General features: G+C 47.3%; 1 pseudogene; it reads left to right on the top strand.

Annotated features, from left to right (window-relative positions):
- Positions 1-15515, top strand: part of LOC142765859 (phospholipid-transporting ATPase ABCA3-like) — a 91633-nt pseudogene extending 76118 nt beyond the window's left edge.
- Positions 15516-24098: the final 8583 nt, after the last annotated feature.

Raw genomic sequence — 24098 nt, 5'->3', positions numbered from 1 at the left:
AAGTCTCCTGGCACGGTGTCTGAAGTGGTAACTCCGTGCCAGAACTACGACGAATTGCGACGGCAACGAGCTCTCACCCGTCGTCCATTTCAACCTAACCAATCACTCGCTGCACTGGACGTCGTACCTGACCATTCCCGCCTTCTAGCACTAATGAAAGACTTTGTGCGTGAGGAGGTCGCACGTCAGCTTTCCCTCCTGCCGTTTTGTCAGCGCCAAGAGCTCCCGCAGCAGCAGCAAGAGCAACCACCGACACCGTTAGCTCCCATGCTCCGACATACACTTCAGGACCAGATTGCCGAGGCTACGCCAGTGCCCTTTCAGCAGCGAGTTGTCGCCGTGCCTCTTACTTATGCTGATGCAGTAAAGAGGCAGCAGCCACACCAGCCCTCGCCGTTCAATGGACTGCCGCATGTCACCGCTCCTACTCAGTCTTGCGTCGCATGGGCTCCTCCCCTCACTACCACAGCCTCGACTCAGCCGTATGCCGCGTGGGCGGCACCCCTCGCTGCAAATGCCTGGCGAACGCGCGATAACCGGCCGATCTGTTTTGCGTGCGGCGGCCCTGGCCATATCTTCCGGTACTGCCGTCGTCGCGTGCCCGCCTACACAGACGTCCAACCACGAAGAAACTACATGGACTGACCCTCTTTTGGTTATGAAAGTTCGTATCGTCAATCAAACACGTCTTCCCGTGACTATCCGGCAACTTCGTCTCGTCGCTCACCTTCACCCAATCGATGCTCCTTGTCACCCATGCGTCCACACCAGCCCCTCAAAATGAGGGAAACTAGCCGTCGCACTTCAAGGGGCAAGAACTGCGCTATCGAAATGTTCAAGTCCTTGCACCTTGCCGTCAAATATCGTCGAAGTTTTTGTAGACGGCGCCCATGCATACGCTCTTGTGGATACCGGTGCCGCTGTGTCTGTTATAGACGCCAAACGTTGCCGCAAGCTCCGAAAGGTGACCACGCCACTTGATATGATGTCCTTACGTGCAGCAAATGGAGAACCTGTTCAACCTATAGCCGCCTGCACTGCCCGACTCACAATTGCGGAGGACCACTACATTGTTGAGTTTATCGTCCTTTCCTCGTGCTCTCATGACATCATACTAGGCTGGGATTTGCTATCGCGTAATCGTGCCGTTGTAGATTGTGCCCGTTCCGAACTTGAACTGCTTCCGTTGTTCGACCAGCTCTACGACCGCACTAATCAAGCCGCGCACAAGGTAGTTGTCAAAGAGGACACTGACATTCCACCGACAACAGCTGTTTTGCTCCCTGTGGTCTCCGACGGCATGCGTGATGAAGTAGCAATTTTTGAGCCATCAAACCTCTTTCTAAGTCGGAAACCACTTCTGCTCCCTTATTCAGCCCTCTCAATTTCTAATGGAGCCAGAGCTCTCTGCCTTACCAATCCCTTCCCGCATACCATCAAACTGTTTAAAGGCGGAAATTCTTGAATGCGTACAGCCCATTGATAACGGACAAATTTTTACCGTGCCGCAAGAATCATCCCAAAATGACCTAGCCGCCGTCAGTGCTCTTAACCACTCTGATCTACAGGCTTCGAAAGTGTTTGATTCGGCGATCGCAGACGGACTGTCACCATCTGAACTCTCTGAACTCCTCCAACTGCTGTACCAGTACCGTCAATCTTTCGATGTTGTTCAACCTTCTCTTGGCCGCACTTCTACCACTCTACATTACATCGATACCGGTTCCCATGCGCCACTACGACAGTGACCATACGGTGTGTCTGCGGCGGAACGCCTAGTTATTACCGAACAGGTGAACGATATGCTGCAACACGGCGTCATTCAACCTTCACAAAGTCCATGGGCCTCACCTGTAGTGCTCGTTAAAAAAACGGATGGTTCCGTTCGCTTCTACGTAGATTACCGGCGCCTAAATAAGATCACTCGAAGAGACGTGTATCATTTGCCCATTTTGACGATGCCCTTGATACTTTACAAGGGGCCGGGTTTTTTTCATCATTAGATTTGCGCACAGCGTACTGGCAGGTCCCTTTTGCAGATGCCGATCGACCAAAAACAGCCTTCGTGACACCGGACGGTCTGTATGAGGTTAATGTCATGCCCTTCGGCCTCTGCAATGTGCCTGCCACCTTCGAGCGCATGATGGACTCGGTTCTTCAGGGTTTGAAATGGCGAATCTGTCTCTGCTATCTCGACGATATTGTCGTCTTTGCGCCAGACTTTGGAACACATCTCGAGCGCCTCAAACACGCCCTAACGTGCCTGAAGAATGATCAGCTCCAACTCAACCTCAAGAAGTGTCACTTCGCTGCTCGGCAACTTACGATTCTCGGGCACGTCGTATCAAAGGACGGTATACTTCCAGACCCGGCTAAGTTGCGTGCTGTCGCCGACTTCCCCAAACCAACGACTATGAAGCAGTTACGGAGCTTCGTGGGGTTATGCTCCTACTTTCGCCGGTTCGCGCGCAACTTCGCCTCTCTCACTGCGCCTTTGACCGAACTTATAGGGAACACCACTGATATTTCGTCATGGTCTTCTGAGTGTGACCAAGCCTTCTGTATTTTTCGTCGTTTCCTCAGTTCGCCACCAATACTGCGTCACTTCGATCCTACGGCAGCAACTGAGGTCCACACCGACGCCAGTGGTGTCGGCCTCGGTGCGACTCTCGCGCAACGCAAGCCTGGATTCGCCGAGTATGTCGTCGCCTACGCCAGCAGAACTCTCACCAAGGCTGAAGCAAACTACAGCGCCACCAAGAAGGAATGCTTGGCGATCGTTTAGGCGCTTGTCAAGTTCCGCCCATACCTTTATGGCCGAGCTTTTGATGTAGTAACGGACCACCACGCGTTATGCTGGTTATCTTCGCTTAAGGACCCATCAGGTCGTCTTGCCCGTTGGGCTCTTCGGCTTCAAGAATATTACATTCGCGTTGTATATTGTTCCGGCCACAAGCATACCGATGCTGATGCATTGTCACAATTTCCCCTATCCCCAGACATTGCATCTGTTTCCTCGGACAACACGTTGTCAGCTCTTGACGAGGACACCATCTCTTCTGCACAACGCAATGACCCATGGATCGCTTCGCTTCTTGACGCGTTATCCGAGGCACCGACACTTCCAACCACTCGAACCCTTCGCCGCCAGACTCCGCACTTCAGTATTCGGGATGGCCTTTTGTACCAGTGCAACTATTCAGCAGATGGTAGGAAATGGCTACTAATCATTCCCCGAATGCTGCGCTCTACCATCTGCGCGTCGTTTCATTCCGACCCGCAATGTGCTCACGCTGGTGTTTTCAAGACCTACGAGCGCCTACGAAAAGGTATTACTGGCGCGGAATGTTTGCCTTCGTCCGCCAGTCCATTCGCGGCTGCCACGAATGTCAGCGGCGGAAAAACCCGCCACATCCTACAACAGGTTCATTGCAGCCAATTCCATGCCCAGACCGCCCATTCGACCGTGTAGGAATTGACTTCTACAGACCACTACCATTAACAACGGCAGGCAACCGATGGGCTATCGTGGCAGTGGATCATCTAACACGGTAGGCTGAAACTGCTGCTCTCCCCACAGCTGCAGCACAAGACGTCGCAACTTTCATACTCAATCGTTTTTTGCTTCGTCATGGTCCTCCTCGAGAACTCCTCAGTAACCGAGGGCGTGTTTTCCTCTCCGATGTAATACAAGCACTTCTTCAACAGTGCCGTATTGTTCACCAGAAGAGTACAGCCTACCAGCCACAGACGAACGGCTTGACTAAGCGGTTTAATCGTACTCTGGGGGACATGCTCGCTGCGCATGTCGCTTCTGATCAAACAAACTGGGACCTCGTTCTCCCATTTGTGACATACGCGTATAACACCGCTACGCAAGTGACTACCGGGTTTTCCCCCAGTTTTTCTCCTGTACGGTCGCCAACCATCGCACACCATCGACACTTTACTGCCATACTCGCCAGATCCCTCCGAATGCAAGCCTGTCTCGTAAGCCGCTCGTTACGCAGAAGAGTGCCGCAAGCTAGCCAAGCGGTTTATTACATCCGACCAACAGCGCCAGAAGGAGACCCGTGACGACGACCATCGTTCTGCACCAACGTTCGTTCCTGGAGCACTTGTATGGCTTCATGTACCGCCCTGCGCCCCTGGTGTATCACCCAAGCTACTCTCTAATTATCAAGGTCCCTACCGCGTGGTCGAGCGTACTTCACCTGTGAACTACGCCATTGAACCCCTCATGCCACCGAGCGACCGTCGTCGGCGTGGACGTGATATCGTTCACGTAAACCATCTGAAGCCCTACTTTGACCCGCTTGTCTCCACGTGTTAGATTGCCAGGATGGCTTCAACTTTTTCGCCGGGGGTAATTGTAGTGAATAATAAATACGTTGATACCATCAGCTCAGCTATATCAACACAAGAAAAAGGCACGAGATTGGCGATCAAGCACCGTCACCTGGGTTCGCCTGCGTTCCTTTAGAGCTACCACCCGCTTGCTCAGTCCTTCAATAAACCCCCTTTACAACCTGCTCAGTTATGGGCTCTCCAGGTTGTGTATTTCGTCGCTAGATGACATTGCTGCCCAAGCAATCCTAAAGGCCCAATTGTGTAGCCGCAGCGGTCGGACAAAAGCCAGATCTAAAACTTTGGGCATGGGAAAAAGCTGTTTATGATCGCTATGGGAAGAATGCATAAACTTGCAGATAATGGGGTTTAACTCTGCATTGGTAGGGTCAATAAAGTACAAGCCACGGTAATAGTTTGTTGCGAATGTTTTGCGATTGTACTGCCAAAGGTATTCATTCGTCGCCCACAGTGCGACACTTGGCGCTCATCGCAAGCACACTGAGATTGCGCGGAAATTCGCACGGCCAACCAACTAAGCGCTGACCAAACACGTGTGCTTGTTGTCTTGCAGAATGCGGACGCTTTAGTGGTACGTCGGTTCCATCACTTCCGTCGCTTGGTTCTGAATGACTTGACACACACAATGTTGCCAAACAATGTGAGAAGCAAGGTGGCAGAATCAGGGCAATGAATATAATTATTTGCAAAGAATGTGCGCATCTATCCAGTCTGTAAACCCTCCACGGTGCTCGAGTGCTCGAGTAGGTTGAGGGATCGAATCCCGTGATAATTTTTACGAATGGGTAGCCGAGCTTTCATTAAAATTTACCATTCTACCTGAGGGCCTAAATTCTGCCGGAGTGGGATTCTTGCGATGAATAAATGAGCATAACTTGGATGGCTCGTTTATTTCGCGATAAAAATATATAGCAGCTATTTAACCCAGGCGACAGAAAAGAAGATACACAAACGGCGCTGAACATGCAACGTGAACTTGGAGTTGCAATTTCTGCGCCGTGTATGTTTCTTCTTTCCTGTCTGTTGTGTTGAGGTACGGTTTGAAATTTTTATTATGAAACCTCATCGACTTGCCCAATCTGCTTGCCTTCAGTTCGTTTCTTCGTTTGGCACAACCTTTATAAAATTGAAACTATAGGAGATAAAGATGCCAAGGAGGGTCATAGCGCGGGTCGCGTTTCAGCAGATGTGATGCAGAATGCGAAGCCTTATTGATAGGTCGGCTGCCCATTCAATAAAATGTCCACTTTCTAAGTGATGCACGCTGGAAAACTAGGGCCTCAACCTCACCATCATGGCTGCAAGCGGCAACACTCCCAGGGTGTGCATGCAAATTTATACCCCTCTTCCCCCGAACACACTAAGTGCCACTGTAACACAATGAATTAGAGCATTGGGTGCGTAATCCATAGGTTCCAGCTCGGTCCACAAGTGCTAAAGTTTGAGCAAGTCAGTTGTTTGTACTTGAACAGGTGTAGCGCATTACGGAATACAAAAAAAAGAAGCTGAGCTGACCGACACAAGAGGACAGAGCACTAACGGCCAAGTGACAACTTTCCACCCAGCCGGTAGCAAGTTGTCTCTTCGTCCACATGTTTTCCCGCATCTTTGTCACAACCTATAAAGTTCACCTCAAACAGCACCGTTAACGCCATTGTAAAATCATTGGTTCCATTATTCGGTGGTTTTCATCAGAATTTCGTCAAAAAGCATGGCTGATCCATCTTTCTAGGAATCGGTATAACACAAAAGTGAGACATGTCATCACAGAGGTAGTTGAGTGTTTAATGTGCATTATTTCGCTAAGGTGTGAATGAATGAATGCTACAGCAACGAATCGCAAAGTCCCGCGTAGAATGGCAAGAAGCTTGAAATTCGCAGCGCCCTCCTCCACAAAAAGCACTCATGAAATGAGCATGCACAGGGCAAATGTGGACGACCAGCTTTCGCAGATGGACACTTGAAACGCGTTGTTCAAACAGAGAGAAACACGCACGAAACGAACACACAATTTTACACGGAGCAACCGTGAATAGCTGCCTCAATTTGTGATTCTTCGTGTGGGAACAGCGTGCTCTTTTCGTAAACCCGGCCGCGGCACCAAAAGAAATGACCTTTGTGTCCTCCCGTATCACGAGTCTCATAATCGCATGTGCTGGACAGACCACGCTCTGTGCAGGCGGCGCTCAACAAAACACAAGAGGTGACAAGCTTAGCGCGCCCAACGCGAGCGCGTCGCGCTACTGACGACAAAAACTGGCCGAAGTCAGAGCTCCAAGGTCTACTAAAGGGCTTCCCATTTGCAAGCTTGACAACGTACGCACTGTGGCCGAGTGGTTAGCGTCGTACGCTGCAAATCGTATACGGTCGCTGGTTTGATGCTCCGCAACAGTGCCTTGTGCTCTCATTTTTATTTTAGGAGAGAAGCTCCTTAAAGCGTGGGGTAAGCGTCCCATCGTAATCCTATGTAGCCACCTCTCGTAAGTACTTGAATAGGCCGTAGTGGGCGGTACTTGTACACTGAACGAAATGCATATACGCTGAAAAATGAAAATGGTACGATACTAAAGGACGTTACTTGTAATATGATAAATAATAAAAATCGCAGCATATCCATGGAGTGAGTGATGATGAGTGGGGCGAAGCGTCCATGAGTCCGTCCGCACTTCCTTTCGCGCTTTCGTACGCGCTTCCGTCCGGCCATGCATCCATCCGTTCATCCGTACGTCCGTTTATTCGTGCATCTGTCCATGCGTCTGTGCGTCCTTACGTCCGTCCGTCCGTGGGACCGTTCATCCTCCCATGCGTTCATCCATGCGTTCATCTGTGCGTCCGTCCATCCATCCGTCCAAGCCTCAAGCTCTGTGTTCGTCCGTGCGTCCATCCGTCTGTTCATGCGCCCATCCATCCTCTCGCGCGTACATCCATGCGTCCGTCCGTTCATAGATTCGTACATGCGTCCGTTCATTCTTCCTTGTATGCGTCAGAAACACAGACAGCCAGACGACGGATGGACGCGGCCAGTGGATGATTCATGGTTTGCCGAAAAAAGTATCATACGCGCAAGGCGCGATGTGCGAGCGCGCGAGAAAATAGGAATGACGTTACACGAAGACGCTAGCGATCGCGTGTTTGTCGGCGGTGCCGTACGCTAGGGGGCGTGGTGTAGCAAAGCAAAAGCCGTTTTGGCACACGTGCGTTTTGAGAAGGTCGGCGGATGGGCAAGGTTGCAGAGCGGCGTGCGCGCAAGGCGGCGGCGGCTCGCGCTCGGAGACAGAACCCCGATGTGCGAGTGCGTGAGGCAGAAGCGTGCCGTGAAGCTGTGAGGCAGTGCCGACAAGATCCCAGCGTACGACAACGGGAGGCCCAAGCGAAGCGGCAGTGGTGTGCAGATCCAGCTTCGCCCCATTCTCTATCATTCATCCCGGTCATATGCTGTCATTTCTTTTTTGAAATGTGTCAGTACATTATTTTCATAACATCACCTTCATGACAGAAACACGCCAGTGGAGGGACCTAGGGATTACATATTTTCGTGTTAACAAAAACAAGCTCTCCAAACTTCCTTCCTTCACTTTTATGAAGTTTTTCATATGCACCTTTATTCTAGTAAAAATATTACTTGAAACGCATCAACTGGCCTACGGCAGTTGATGCGTTTTTTTCGTTTTATTTGCACTAAGGCATAGCACACTTGCAGTAATTTAGTATTCAGGGCACATAACTTCATCCGTTTGCTTCGCAACTATCGTTGAACAGCGCTATGCAGATGTACGTTCAAGAATGTGGGTTTGTGCGTCAAAGTCACTCACGCTATTTCTCGTGCCAACAGTTTCAGAGCCACCTCGGCTACTGCCCGCAAATCAACGCCCTGCTGGATGCTCTGACGGGCATCGAGACATTGATGCTGTACATCCGGTTGCGTGGGATTCCGATCACCGGAGAATACGTGGAGGCGTTGCTGGAGATTTTCAATCTGAATGACATCGGAGATCATCTAGTCGGCACGTATAGGTAGGCACAATTTTCGCAAAATACGGCACTCGATTGTGTTATACTTACGTCACGTGGTCGAGTACTCACGCTCTTAGAAAGAAATAAAAACTTGGGCGTTGCTTGAGCTTCAACATCAAGAGCAGAATGCGACAGCTTAACTGGGCTCTGCGCTGATCGCATTCAGTTGCACCGCAAGAAAAGGAACATTTGTGGTCGTAACATATTCTGTTTGAAGGTAAATGGAACTGCAAGTGCCGCTGTGAAATTTCCACTAAATCTAATCCTTCATTCTTTTTTAAATTAATGTGCCGGTATGCGTTTGTATGAGGTGGCGAGTGTACCTGCCGAGCTGCACACTCTGTGCTGGGTTCACTGGTGTAAACCACTCGCTCGCTGCGCAAGTCAAATATTTAGACACCTCGAAGTTATTGATTGATTGATATGTGGGGTTTAACGTCCCAAAACCACTATATAATTATGAAAGACGCCGTAGTGGAGGGCTCCGGAAATTTAGACCACCTGGGGTTCTTTAACGTTCACCCAAATCTGAGTACACGGGCCTACAACATTTCCGCCTCTATCGGAAATGCAGCCGCCGCAGCCGGGATTCGCATCTCGAAGTTATTCTACAATTCAGATGCAATATATTACATGCGTTAAGAAGACTCCTCTCTCTAAATACTTATAGCTTTTTCTTACGAAAATGACATTAGCACTGCAATGGTAGAACATCTGCCTGCTATGCAGCAGGCCGGGTTTCTATGTTCACTCATACCGAAGATCGTATATTAGTTATTTGCCTGTATCTTGAATTCTTACGGTCGTAAAATGCCAATTTTCACCTCACAATACACGAAGGCACCACCGACTCCGATGCGGACACATGGATTTCGGTGAAACAAGCAATAATTGGCGTAAACATAAGATCATACTGTTCAGCCAATCATGACACTGCCTGTTTCCTTCCTGCAGGTTTCTTCTGCGACGCTTTTTTCTATCTGCCCGTCACAACACTAAATATCTAGTTAATTTTTCTGCCACTGGCCCTTTACCTGAACTTCATTGTTACTGCGCATACATATTCAGTTGTATTTACACTTCTGCCACTCTGTTTCGTGAATTAGAGAGAAGCGAAGCTTACTTTCAGCCAAGTTAATGTGCATAACCTATAATTGGGAAAATGTAGGTCAGTATGCCGGCTAAATTAGGGCTGTGATCAAAGTGCCTTTTTGCAGCTGGTAGCAAGACATGAGGTGTTGGAACAAATTTGGGTGATCCTGTTCTGTAATGAATGATACAGCTTGCCAACTATTCAGGGGAAATTCGTAATTCCTTTGTGTAAGCTGCATTGATCTCTGAAAATTGAATTATTCCAATATTTACAGCCCCTAAATATGGCGCAGTATGTGGCCAATATATTTACTAGTGGCATAAAGTGAAACGCGAACAGCCGAGTGCGTGAATACGAAGCGAATATACAGCTGCGTAGGTTCGCGTGTCGCTTTACGGAAGCATAGTGGGCCCTTCTATGTTTGCAAGAGGCATAATTTATGGCGTAATGGAGGTCCAACAACTGAACTGGCTGTATACCTTAAAGGATACTTTGAATCAGCCAACGTTACACGCATAGTCATTCATTTTCTTATAGCATGGTTCTGGCATGAGCCGAGAACCGATGCTAGCACAGCACGACGATAGTTATAGCGCGAGAACACAACGACGACAAAGCGACAAGAAGGACACGAGCGCTCGTGTCCTTCGTGCCCTTCTTGTCTCTTTTTTGTCGTTCTGTTCTCACGCTAAAGCTATCGTCATGTCATACCAGCTAGCCCAAACTGCCACACTGCTAGCACAGCGTTTGAGAAGGCAGTGGTCAGGGGAATCCAGTTTGCCTATCGCGTTGTTCTTTTGAGAGCGAGGCTCAAGCGTTCTCCAAGCTGTTTCTTTTTAAATGCAGCCGACCTCGTGAAATTTTCGTCCGACTGCAGACTGAAATCTATTGTTTTTCGTGCCCAATAGTTTGGCCAAAAGCACCTCATTAATTTATTGTTTCCTTAAGAAACAATATAGACAGAGCGGCTCGACTCGCAACTTCCCGACTGGTGAAGAATATGTCTTTAACATAGCACTAAGCCTGCTTATGAAAGTGTGCAGGTGCCTACATGCGTTACTGCCCCGTGCATGTGCAGCGCAGGGAACCGGCGCAAGCTGTGCCTGTGCGTGTCGCTCATCGGCATGCCGAGGATGCTCCTGCTGGACGAGCCTTACTCCGGAATAGGAATCCTTTCACGGAAGCGAATCGTCAACTACATCAGCTCCCTGCAGAGGCGCACAAAGATTTTCATTGTGCTCTCATCTCACAGGTAAGAGACTCGAGCTAACCCATACATGGCGAAATCGAGTAGACTAACCAACGAAAGTCAACATCTTTGAAAACGGAAGCGCTTTGCGCCAGCGTTCAGCGATTTTTTTCGAAGTCGTTTTTTTTCTCACAGAAATGATGTCAGCAAAACGCCGGCGAAAATGTCACCGAAATTATTTTAAGTATTCTTGCCGACGAACTTAAGGTGAATAGAATTAACTTGTGCAGCTGGCGATGTTGCGAAATCCGGCTTCATCCACAGCTTGCGCACAGAAAGGAAATCGTTCACGGCGTCCTTTATGTATACAGCTGGCCCTACAGAAAGGCAGAAGCAATCTTTTTCTTCTCAGTCAATTAATTAAACCAGTCCCACCGCCCGCCAAGTGATTAGCGCACTAAACGCAGTTATGCACTGCCTCAAAGATGGGAGCCACCCACCTGGTTTAACACTGCCTCCATGATTGACCCACCTTTGCCCAAACGATGATGTCATGCAATGACGGCACCATTCGATGACCTAGTTAAGTCATAATGACAAAATGTGGGTGATCTCGGACATTATGCTCGCCAAGGAACTTAGGTGGGAATGCATAGAGTTTCCTAAACTTAACCCTATGGGGGATTGGACCCATCACGTGTGACGTCATCGCGTGGTTATATTTTTGTAGGAATCGTCTTGACACTGCCAACGCGGGACGCTGTTGAAGTTTCATGTTTGATGACGTATATGCCTTTTGCTTTAGTAATAAATAAAAATATTTTTTTTTCTGCGGCTAAGCTCTGCCTGCGGGTTTCTGTGGTTCAATATAGCGAGTGTTTTTAACAATGGGCCACTAGCCCTTTCTCTTCTTTTCTTTTTAAGGCCGTGCACAAACTTATTTAATGTAAACTGAAATGAAGCCCAAATATTCGTTTTACCTACAATGCGAAAAACAATTACGAGACACCACAGTTGCTGTCGAAGCTTCAGGGAAGCATTTTGTGTTGGCGGACTAAAAAGACGATCTGTTCAAAACTCGCTAAGTAGATATAACGTAGGGCACAAATAGAACTGCACACATGGAGCAATTGCCAGTTCTGAGCTGCCCTCACAATACACTGCGAAGAGGATTAAGCCGTGGCAGAGGCTTATTCGCTACCACCCGCAAGGTGGTGGTAACACGCCCTACATAGACGCGCAGGGCATTGAAGCCACAGACCACACGAAGGTCACCTCGTTTACTGTAGCACCCATGCTTAGTAACTAAGCGAGTGGTTAGGCTGTTTTCCTATGACAGTCTAATTTGCTGATATTTCATTCACTGATTCCCTCTTGCGGCGAAACTGTGACTTTTCTGTATATTTACGAAGCAATATTCTTGTTTCGCTGTAATGAATAATGGGCTCTGAACTCTGTCATCTGTAGCCTCGCAGATGTGGAGTTTCTATGCAATCGCATTGCCATTCTTGGAGACGGAAGGCTGCAGTGACTGGGTTCGCTGGCACACCTGAAACAAAAGTTCGGCCTGGGCTACACTATCACCGTGAAAACATACCCGGACCGCAAACAAGACATCTTGTATCAGCGAGATGTGTCCCGGGAAGTCAGGAAGAATTTCCAAGACGTGGAGCTTATGCACAGCTACGAGGCAAGTTTCGTTAAAACAATGTCTAGAGTTACCCTTTCAAGCTCCTAGTCATTTATGTTGGGATTGCTAGACACTAAGGAGCCCCACTTCTAATTTCATGCGGGCTCAAGTGAACTGTACAAGGAGAACTTGCCGCCATTTCATTGTGATCGTGGTGACGAGGATGAGAGCATAAAATTGGTAAACCTAATTTGTTGTGGCTATGCCACCGTCAGAATAAGGTTCCGCTTGACATTCTCTATGAGTACAAAAAATATGTGCGTGGAACTCTTGCGGAACTTCGTAGCAAGGTAGTCAAGGATGAAACTTAAGGACCACAAACTACCCTATCACGCTTGTACAGCCCTCAGCACCTTTAATCTGAACGCTCCGACGCGTGGCCTCGACTCGCTTAGAAGTCAACGTCACCAAGCGTTGAAAGTGATATGCTTCCTGCAGTTAAGGATAGATGCAGCGCGCGTCTGTTTCACTAGTAAATTTCTGTTTCCAGTCTGCCTGACCAGCGGGTCGAATGCACTCAGCATGCCATTTTCGCCACGTATCGCTCGTGGCCACGTTATCACATGCCCATGGCATTCTTTCCAGCACGAAAAGTGCGTGACCTGTCGCACGCAATGGTTCATTGTCGAGAAAAATATAAGACAACGAACGCCATGGGTGCACTAGATAACAGAGACACGAGCGAAACGTGGCGAAAACAGAATGTGAAGTGAATGCATTCGACCCGCTGGTCAGGCAGACTGAAAACAGCAAGGTAATAGTGAGCTTAATCGATTTACACATCCCGGACGGCTGCGTACGGCCCCGGACGCCAGCGCCGCATTCGTTTTTCTTGAGGACGAACTGGAATCTCCGCCCACTGGTCCGGGATCGCTCGGGCGCATGTTCACTTTTTCGCATGCCTGGCGGCCTGCGGGCGGCCCCGAACCGTCCAAACGTTTTCTTTCAGGCAGCTGGCAGCCGACTGCGCGGGGCGCATGCCAGTGCGGCCACCTTAAGCTAGACACAGAAATGTTTGACGTGCTCTTGCTCTCTCTTTGCTTTCCTGTCCGCTTCCTGCATGTTTCTGGATTTCGCATTGTGTGCGCACACAGTTCTTGTCATCGGTGTTCTGAGCCACGTCGAGGATGTGCGTATTCTCGAAAGTCGGGCAAACATGCGTTATACTCGCTAATAGAAACAGCGGTAGAACTACTGGACTGGTCAATGATGCACACGTGCTCGAGTAGTTCACTTACAGTAAGTTGCATCACAGCATAAATAGGTATTATTCACTACCTAACTGCTGCTTAGGTGGGAATGGGGTCGGCGTTGTGGCCTCTGTCACAGCTATGGAGGCAGCAGACGGCATAGCCTGGCATAGCAGATGCCACAGCGGATGCAGCCAGCATGAAGCGCGCAGATGGCCCGAGGCCGATCGGGCTCGTTCGGGACTTTAAGATCACGTGCATGTGACGTAGCCGCCTATGAGCCGAGGCGTCTGCGGGCCGCTGGCGAGTGATCCGGGACTTGGTAAATCGATGAAGCTCAGTGAAACATTCGCGCGCTACACCTGTCCTTAGCTGCAGCAAACATATCATTTTCAACGCTTGGTGGCGTTGATCTCAGTCCAAGCAAGCTGAGGACATGTGCCGGAGCGTTCAAGTTAAAGGTGCTGACAGCTGTACATGCGTTCATGCAGAAAAGCTGGAGAACGCCGTATAGCTTCGCTTCAACCACACTTCCAGGAAATAAATACTTGAAGGTGTATGACTGACTGTTCCAAAGTATCCTAGAATGCCTACAGCAAACTCTGCTTCGAAGTGCCTTCTACGACATATTTATTTTATTTTAAATTTTCCGAAATACCTGATAATAAGTCTGTAAGGTTGCACGGGTACTGGCGCAGCTGCGTACATTGTAAAATTGCACGTTTTGACCCCTAATGCAATTTTAAGATTCTGCCGCGCAATACAAAATGCTTCTAACGAAAATGCGTTGTTTTATATTTCATATTCTTTAAAAACCATTTTGTCATGAAGGAGCGCTTTTAAAGATTGTATGAATCAGATAATGCCACGTGATTGTGACGTTGGAAAAAACAATAATTGGTGAACTTGTGCCAAGAAAAATATTGATACTGAATGCGTAACGGCGCGCAAACTCATCGATCGTCTAGTGATCTAATTAGCTGTAAGGCGTACAGTGAAGTAAAAGAGAACTAGGGGAAGGGTAGCAGGATCACTTTGTTGCGGCGGCAACGGAGGAAGCGAAGGAGCTAGTGGCAGACGCCTGGTATGCAATCGATGGTAGCGACATTTCATGTACACAAATGCCAGAAGGGGGCACGCGACCCATAGAAATGAGTAGCGTTTACACTGCTGTGCACTATGTGTCATGAAAACCGAGGTTTCTGGTCGACATCAATGTCACTGGTCGACATCAATGTCGGGTTTGGGATCGACGTATGCTCGCGAGGAAATATCGGCGGCGTTATGCCTTCGACACGGTGCACAACCATAATGTATTTTGAATTCACAAGCATAAATGCCTGTAAAGCAGGTCGGCATTTATGCTTGTGACCTGAAATATGCCCGGAGCCTTGTTGGTTGCTGCATTAATCCTAGGATAAACTCTATCATTAGCAATGTGCGCGTAATCTTATCGCAGGATTCTAAATCATTCGAGAACTTTCCGAGATATCTCGGCACAACCTGTGCTAGGCAATTGTTAGGCGTGTAACGAATGGGTCATTGACACAAAATCAGAAACGGGAGCACTTTTGTGCCAATAGTATCGAACCTCAAAGAGCCGCATCGCTTCTTTTCTGGAGTGCAGGGACTGCTTGAGTTCCGGGTATCCCGGATTCAGATGCTCTGGAGCGAGATGTTCACCCGCATGGCAAGGATAAAGAAGCACTTCAAGCTGCAGGACTTCTATATCACCGACACTTCACTAGAGCAAATCTTCCTCAGTGTGACGCGCAAGCAAGTGAGCGAGGCAGCCGCTGCAGCACTACGACGGACGAACAACCCATCTGCGACCTCTCTGGGTATATAACCAGGCTAAAGCTGAAGAGATAGATCCACGTCTTTCATTTATAGCCAGACCCAACGGCGAGGAGCATACTTGTACATACGTAATATCCTGCCAACAACAGCAATAAAAACGTAGATGCGGCAGTTTTTAATGTGTACTTTTGACGTGTTGTTTCAGCGCATTGGGCGGGACCGGACAACTACAAAAAACAAGCGATATTTTCTGAGCGTAGACATGTACACTGATCTTCAAAGCTTACAGCAAAGTTTAGATTCAGTCGTCACCCGGTAAAGTGTCTTTGCATCGTATCAAATGAGTTAATTGATAAATAATTGATAAACGTGTTTTTGATATCGTGGTTTAGAAGTGCCAACTTACAAGCTTGTTTTTGTTTTTGATAGACGCAGTATTATTGAGAAATACGACAGGTCAATGAATGTAGAGGGTATCTTATAAGTTGTCACATCAATGCGAATGGGGAGAAAGAGAAGTGGACAAAAATGACTTGTCGTTGGAAGAGACCGAACCTACAACCTTGAAATAACGCGTCCGATGCTCTACAAACTGAGCCAGAACAGTGGCTTCCCCCCCCCTCCCTCCTTCTACTTGTGATGTATATATGTAGAATACTGGTATCACTGTGTGTTGGTTCTTATTGATATTGTAGTGAATAATTCAATGGCATATATTGCAATAACAAAGCACCCAAATTTACAGCAAGAGCGGTCCACTATTAGATGAAACACTACAAGGGGCACCGTTCATTTCCTGACCCTCGAACAGCGCGTCGATAAAAAAAATGTTCATGCATGGCCCAAGTCTGGCAAAAGGAGTGAAACTCTCGATCACCGGTGGTTTTACGTAAACTTGAGCCACTGTGATTTTGCAAGATTTAAATCCAAGTATGGCGGCTACGCTAGTGTTCCCCTTAACAGTACGCGTGATATCTGCACATAAACATTGTAGCACTGATGTAGAACAAACCCGGTTTCTCGCATGTGCTCACTAGTAGGCTGTCTGCTTCGCCATATAAAGTTCATAAAAGTATTAGTTAGTGAGGTGGCGATGATCTGTATTTAAACGCAAAGTTACGTACACAATTGCGACACGACACAGTGGGCTCGAGTGATTGAAAGTGGAAGTAGTCGTGCTAACACTAATATGTAAAGATGAGTCAATGTGTTTTAAATGTACGTCGTTATTCTTTCATTCTTATCTGGTATATCTCTTTTGACAAGCATTAAATTCACATTTTCGTTATAAGTCAATATCGTTTAGGCAGCAAAAAGAACAATGAAACGATACCCCCGTACATGCGTTTGAATCGACAGTTGGGCGGGTCGGTGCACGTAACATTATAGCGAGAAAGTGGAAAAATTTTCACCATCTCCCTGAAGGAAACCGTGATGGGATGCGAAGCAGCAGTGGTGCTCAAGGCGTTCACCCGGTTGAAACAGGCGTCGACGCGGGTGCTGGAAGAACGTCCGCTAATGCGTTTGTCCATCCATGCTTCCGTTCGTCCGTCCATCCATGCGTCCATCAGCCCACTCGCACGTTCGGACACACGGACGAATGAACGCTTCACCCCACTCATTATCATTCACGCTATGCATATGCTGCGATTTTTTCAATTCTAGTGATATTGAGGACACTGGTGGGAGTGGCGGTGGACAACTACGGAACCAAAAATGGTCGATGGTGTGGTAACGGGTTTAGTTGAAGAAAGAAACGCGCTGCCACGCTGGCGCCTCTGTCGAAAGCAAATGGCCAGAAGCATCATAGCAGTTTTACATAATGTTCGACAGATATTCTAGAGCTCATCTGGGGAATTCCACCCACCCCTTTTGTATTCAACAATGAAACTTCCGACATATGTAGTAGCACTGCTATACTACGGTGTTATTATCAATCTCATCTGATTCAAAGTGCTCTGGGTTTCATGATATATGGATGTCTTACAGTGGCAGCTCAAAAGAACGAAGGCAAGTCAGAAACACATCACCGTTTTTAGTGCCTTCTGTGTTTATGTTTCATGATATATGGATGTCTTACAGTGGCAGCTCAAAAGAACGAAGGCAAGTCAGAAACACAACATCACCGTTTTTAGTGCCTTTTGTGTTCAATTTTAAATGCGCAGCAGCTTTTGGCCCACGCGTGCCATGCCGTACGTACGTGCGTCTGTACGAACGTGCCGCGACGTGTTCTCCTCGTCACAGTTGTTGGAGCTCTGCCAAGGGGGTGAAGCCGCAGCTGCACATTCACATCACGCTCCCCTCACACGCTTCTGTCGCAGATGCACCCTGAGGTCACTCTCACCGTCACACGCAGCACGCTCGCCCCAGCACACGCACCTGTCGGCTCCTTCGCCCACTCCCAACACACTTCTCTGTCGCTGCACTTTCTCCACCAACCGCAACGCTCGACTCTGTTCAATACTTTGTTCAATGTAAAAATCTATCTATCTATCTATCTATCTATCTATCTATCTATCTATCTATCTATCTATCTATCTATCTATCTATCTATCTATCTATCTATCTATCTATCTATCTATCTATCCGCCTACGGCTTTTAGCTCTCCTGGCCGTTCCGTTTGTGCTATAAATACAGAATTCGGCATGGCATAACATGATTGTATGGCGAGTATAACTGTCTAGTCATAACATGACTGTCATGTCATGTCATGAATGTCATGATTTACATTTCATGGTCTTGTTGCTCTTGCGGTGGTTTCGTTCACATGAGATGTTGCAAAATCGGCATGATATGAAATGACTGCACTGCGAACACAAGTGACAAACCCTAACGTAGAAATCATGACATGCTTGTCATCTAAACCATGTAAGTCATGATTCATGACTTAGCTCCATGATCATGGTACACTTGCTGTCCTTTCCCTATTCACATACACCACATTTGGTATTACATGACGTGAATGGATGACGAAGGTATATGACTGATGCAAACATGATAATCATGAGACGCATGTCATGTAACAACATGACTACATGCCACACTCATGATGCGCTCGTGGTCGTTTCGCTAGGTTCACATGCACCGAATTGGGTATTACGGGACGGGAATGGATGACGAAGGTATGTGACTGATGCAAACATGATAATCATGAGATGCGTGTTATGTAAGAACATGACTACATGCTACGCCCATGATGCGCTCGCGGCCATTACGCTAGCTTTACATGTACCAAATTTGGTATTAGGTTACGTCAACGGATGACATGTAACTAACACGTCCAAGCATGATAATCATGACATGCGTGTCATGTAACAACATGACTACATGCCACACTTATGATGTGCTCGCGGCCGTTTCGCTGGGTTCGTATATGCCAAATTTGGTATTACATCACTTGAATGTGTGGCGAAGGTATGTGACTGGTACAAACATGATAATAATGAGATGTGTGTCATGTAAAAACATGATTCGTGCCACACTCAAGGTGCCAAAAGACTTCTACGTGACCCGGCGCGCGTGCACGTCGGCGTTAGTTTCGTCGCGTCACGCCGGCGACTCCACGCCAGGCGCCGATTAGCCTGGCATATACTCGCAGGCGCACGGCACGCTGCGTTGCTTTGACGCATGCGCGTTTGAGCACGCTTTGCGTCCTTCCGTTACGAAGCTAAACAGACGCGGTGCTGTCCGGGTAACGTCGTTCCAGGCGTCCGTGGTTGGACTATGGAGTTCTCGCATTTTGCTAGAGTAGCGTCCCGGCGCGCAGCGTGCGCACGCGTCAATGTTACGTGTGCGCGCCGCCGTTTCACTAGCTTCACATTAGTATTACGGTACAGTTTAGTATTACGGTACTTTAATGGACGACGAAGGTATGTGACACGTCCAAAAATGATAATAATGATATTCGTGCCATGTAAAACTTGACTATAAGCTATGCTCATAGCCCGCTCACGGCCATTTCGCTAGCACTACATATACCAAATTTCGTATCAAAGGACGTGATTGATGACGAAAATAAATGGCCCGTAAAAACGTGATAATCATGACATGAAAGTCATATACGGCATAATTTACCCCCGCTTTGTAATGCTGTGCTGATTTTAAAGTGACATATCAACCTTCCTCATTCGTGCTTCGCAAATCAGCAATTTCCACTGTATGTGGGATCTGCCAATTCTTTCCTTTTTACGCAGTGTCATGCTAAATAGGTGTCACTGAAGATGAAACTCTACATTCAACTACTTCTAAAAAGATACATTTTATTTTCTGGCTAAACCAATTCTTTTGACGGAAGGATCACCTGTGTTTTTTTTTAAATTAAGAAAAAGGTATACGCGTGAGAGAGAAAGTTGGGGGATCCTAATCTACATCTTCAAGTGTTGGATGCGATAGCAATATCTTGTCCCTAGTGCGTGCCTCAACGACTTAGTGCGTACTTCAATTGTTTGATGTTACACAAACAGTTCAAATTGTAGATTACTGCAATGTAATTCATAAAGGTGAAAGCTGCTTGTGTCTAGGAAGCATTCACAGATGGCTGCATTATGTATAACGGGTGGCATGCTTTAGATCGCGAGCACTTATGCACGTGAAATTTCTTCGAACTTGCTATGGAGCCACCACATGGTCCTAAGAGAATCTGCGCAGTAGCGTGTGTGTGTTTTGTTATCGGTGGCTGGCTCTAAACCATTAAGTGGTTATGATGACATGTTCTGACGGCCGATGGCAATGTACGCTTCTACCAAGCAATATTACTGCGATATTACCAGTTTCAGTTTGAAGCCTGTATGACGCGTGTCCATAAAACATGAAGGCTGTTTTTCTTGCATTTCCAAGCAGAGGAAGTTACTTTAACTGTGTATCTGAGCAGGCGCATGACTGTGTGGTAGAACGCCTGCTTGCCACGAAAGCGGCATATGTACGATCCTGACTTCTACCCACAATTTATTTTATTTGCGTCTTTGAATTTTTAGGCCGCGCTTAAGATGATTTTTTGCTCACAAACAACGGCGCCCATGCAGACACTGATGCCGACCGAAGAATTTCTGCGAAACGAGCTCTTCAATTCTATAGCATGAATATTTGTTAGGGTTCAACGTCTCAAAACCACGCCACCGGAAATTTCGACAGCCTGGGGTGTTAGCCCGAGTTATGGTGTCAAATATCAAAGTACATTTTTCAGATTTACGGGGCACTGTAACACCGCGCGGTAGCTTGTGCCCTAATAATTTGAGGTAAGCTGCTCGGTATATGCCGATGGAGGCGGAAATGTTTTAGGCTTGTGTGCTCAGATTTGGGTGCACGTTAAAGAACCCCAGGTGGTCGAAATTTCCGGAGCCCTCCACTGCGGCGTCTCTCATAATCATATGGTGGTTTTGGGACGTTAAACGCCACATATCAATCAATCAATGCTCGGTATATGTAAGCATGCGCATGCAAAGCACGTATGGCCACAAAGCAAAATATTAATAATGAAGCTGCACCATTTCCGTTAAGTAATACACAAAAAGGTGGGTCTTAAAATTGATCTGCAGAAAACGAAAGTAATGTACAACAACCTCGGCAAGGAGCAGCGCTTCGAGATAGGTAATAGTGCACTTGAAGTTGTAAAAGACTATGTCTACTTAGGGCAGGTAATAACCGCAGAGCCGAACCACGAGATTGAAGTAACTAGAAGAATAAGAATGGGGTGGAGCACATTCGGCAAGCACTCTCAAATTATGACAGGTAGATTGCCACTATCCCTCAAGAGGAAGGTATATAACAGCTGTATCTTGCTGGTACTTAGCTACGGAGCAGAAACCTGGAGACTTAGAAAGAGGGTTCAGCTTAAATTGAGGACGACGCAGCGAGCAATGGAAAGAAAAATGGTAGGTGTAACCTTAAGAGACAAGAAGAGAGCAGAGTGGATTAGGGAACAAACGGGGGTTAAGGATATCATAGCTGAAATCAAGAAGAAGAAATGGACATGGGCAGGGCATGTAGCGCGTAGACAGGATAACCGCTGGTCATTAAGGGTAACTGACTGGATTCCCAGAGAAGGGAAGCGGGTTAGGGGGAGACAGAAGGTTAGGTGGGCAGATGAGATTAAGAAGTTTGCTGGTATAAATTGGCAGCAGCAAGCACAGGACCGGGTTAACTGGCGGAACATGGGAGAGGCCTTTGTCCTGCAGTGGACGTAGTCAGGCTGATAATGAATGAATGAATACACAGAAAATGTCAGGGCTACGACTTCTTCAGACAAGCGATACTATTCATATTAGCACGGCAAATCAGGCTTGCGGATTGGAATCATTGGATGCCGCGGCCATAAAATGTGATCCGTGTGGCTGCGGGATCTCAATGTTTGTGATCTCTGTTCTACCATTAAACGCGAATTTAATTCTAAATCGGATACTATCTTTACATATCAGATCTATAACACAACGTTTGCCAACAATGACTCCAATGTACCCTGCTTAGCCAACTATTCAACGTGTGGTCCTTGCCACAAAGTGTCCCCTAATGTCTTCTACAGGACTTCGTAGGCTTTCTCAACGGACTTATCAGCGTCATGCTAGGAGCACAGATGCCATGCTCAGCGATTCCATGGTGATAAGGGCTGCAGCAACTCGCCTATGCGTCTTTCAATGACAAAAAGAGGCGTCAATACGTATTCTTAGATGACGCTCCTTAACAGTTCGCTCTTTTTATCCATATAGCTTGCCCCAGCGTAGCAAACACCAGTGCATGGAAAAAACTGGACGCGCGTGAGGCGGCTTTCTTCATCCATCTTTTATTCTTGTTTTTTTTTGCTTACCCAGGTCCCTCAACAATGAAATATAAATCTGAAATTAACGTAACGAGATGGTTCTGCCCGCCAACATTCGGTATGCATTCAACTTCGAAATCAACAAACTGCGGAAATCTTCGAGGTGCAGTTGCGAAGCTAATAAATGAAATCGCCAGCTTTCGAAATTTCAGTATGATAGAATAAAGAGAGGTGCGATTCGACACCAGAAAATTCCTATAAGTTCTTGAAACCATGAAGGTGCTGATTAGGTAACACATATAGGTGTTCATCACGACAACATGTGATCTCAGCGCTGATTTGAGAGAGCTGTTGAAGTATAGGACGTGTACAAATAAACAATACAAGCGATTCTCCGGTTCTCGTCTCTAAACACTGTCGGTGCTGTATTTTGCAAAGTAACGGTCCTTTAGCAACCGGTAACTTTCAGAATCACCCGAAGCAGAACGTTTTTTTTGAAATGGTCGAATCAGTAAATGAGATAGCGGGGTACTTTTGGTAAAAAAAAGCACGACGTCTGGTTGAAATGGCTGACTTAGCATCCCCTAAGAGAGACTCGTGTTGCCATCGGCCACATGAATCAACTCTACGTTCGAATGGGTTTTGGTGGCTGTACTTTCAAACTCGGGACAGAGACGTGGCATCAGAGTTTCGAAGCTTTTCAACTCTGGCTCGGTGTCATGAACGTCTGTCACATTTTTCTCAGATACTGTGGCTGTGGCCTCCTGGTTCTTTTGTCTCAGTTGCGTCATTACATCATGATTGTCCTTATCGTCACTGACAAACCTGACGCTAGCTTCGTCTCCTTCTTCCACAACGACCACAACACTTACAGGCGCCACTTCGGATTTCAACGTTAAGCCTTCTTCTCCTGTGTGCTGATACTCGTCGCCGGTGACGTTCGGCAATGGCCTCGCGGAGTAGTAGCTCGGCAGATTGGTGGGAGCCGACGTCGTCACCTCGGAACCCTGCTTAATGGCGATAGCTAAATAAAGAACGAGGATCATGACGATTATAAAAAGCACGCAGAAGTAGAGGTGTATAAACGGCACCCAGTCTTTGTGGGTGGCAGGCGTTGCTTCCATGGCACGTTCGATAGCGACGTCCCTGGAGTTTGTCATCTTAAAACCACCAACTTTGCGACCGCCATCGGGAACTGGCTGGCCACCTTGCGTGACTTTGGTGGTCGGCTCATCTCCGGGAAGGGGCAATGGTGAAAGACCAGATGATGCAGGTACCTGAAATGTCAAGTGGAAATCGTGTTCTATGAAGTGCAAGATTGCAGTGGTTCGAACAATGAAACTGGGAACGAGGAACGAAATGGTTCACAAGGCCGTCCTCTCTTGTCTGCCCTCCTTTTGTACCTCCTGTTGAGTTTCTCTCCACGAATAAGATATACTTAGGTGCCAACTAACTATATGCAATACCCTTGTAAATCTACGTCACCTCGTTTACGTTATTGTTCTCGATTTAAAGATTTTGGTGCTCATGCGTAGGAAAGAAAGAGGGGTCAAGAGACTGTGTAAATATCTTCAGCCACCTGGAAGGCAATGTGATTGTCGTAATGATAGCAGAGCTCAGAGCTATTCAACGCAATTTCACACGCACGAATGCTCTCCGCTACTCCTTTTTTTTCAGAGGTAATGGAAATGTGGAATAGATTACCTGATTTGGTTGTGCAACAAACGACGCCATTCAACTTTAAAGACGCTTTAGACAGCTTCCTATGCAGTGATAGTTGCTAACTTCTGGTGCAAGCATTTGTTTCTCGATTTTTATTTGGCATAGTCACTGCTGTTTGTTCCTTCTTTTCCTGATGATAATTATTCATCTGTTAGTCCTATGTGTTATTCAATACTGCTTTATTGTGTGAATACTATGTATTATGTGACACCCTCCCTGTAATGACCCCAAGCACGGGGTTGACAGTATCAAATAAATGAAAATAATAAAATTACCTGCT

This window comes from Rhipicephalus microplus, chromosome 1 (genome assembly GCF_043290135.1).
Source record: "Rhipicephalus microplus isolate Deutch F79 chromosome 1, USDA_Rmic, whole genome shotgun sequence".
In the NCBI taxonomy this organism is placed as follows: domain Eukaryota; kingdom Metazoa; phylum Arthropoda; class Arachnida; order Ixodida; family Ixodidae; genus Rhipicephalus; species Rhipicephalus microplus.
This window is presented reverse-complemented; position numbering and strand designations above follow the sequence as displayed.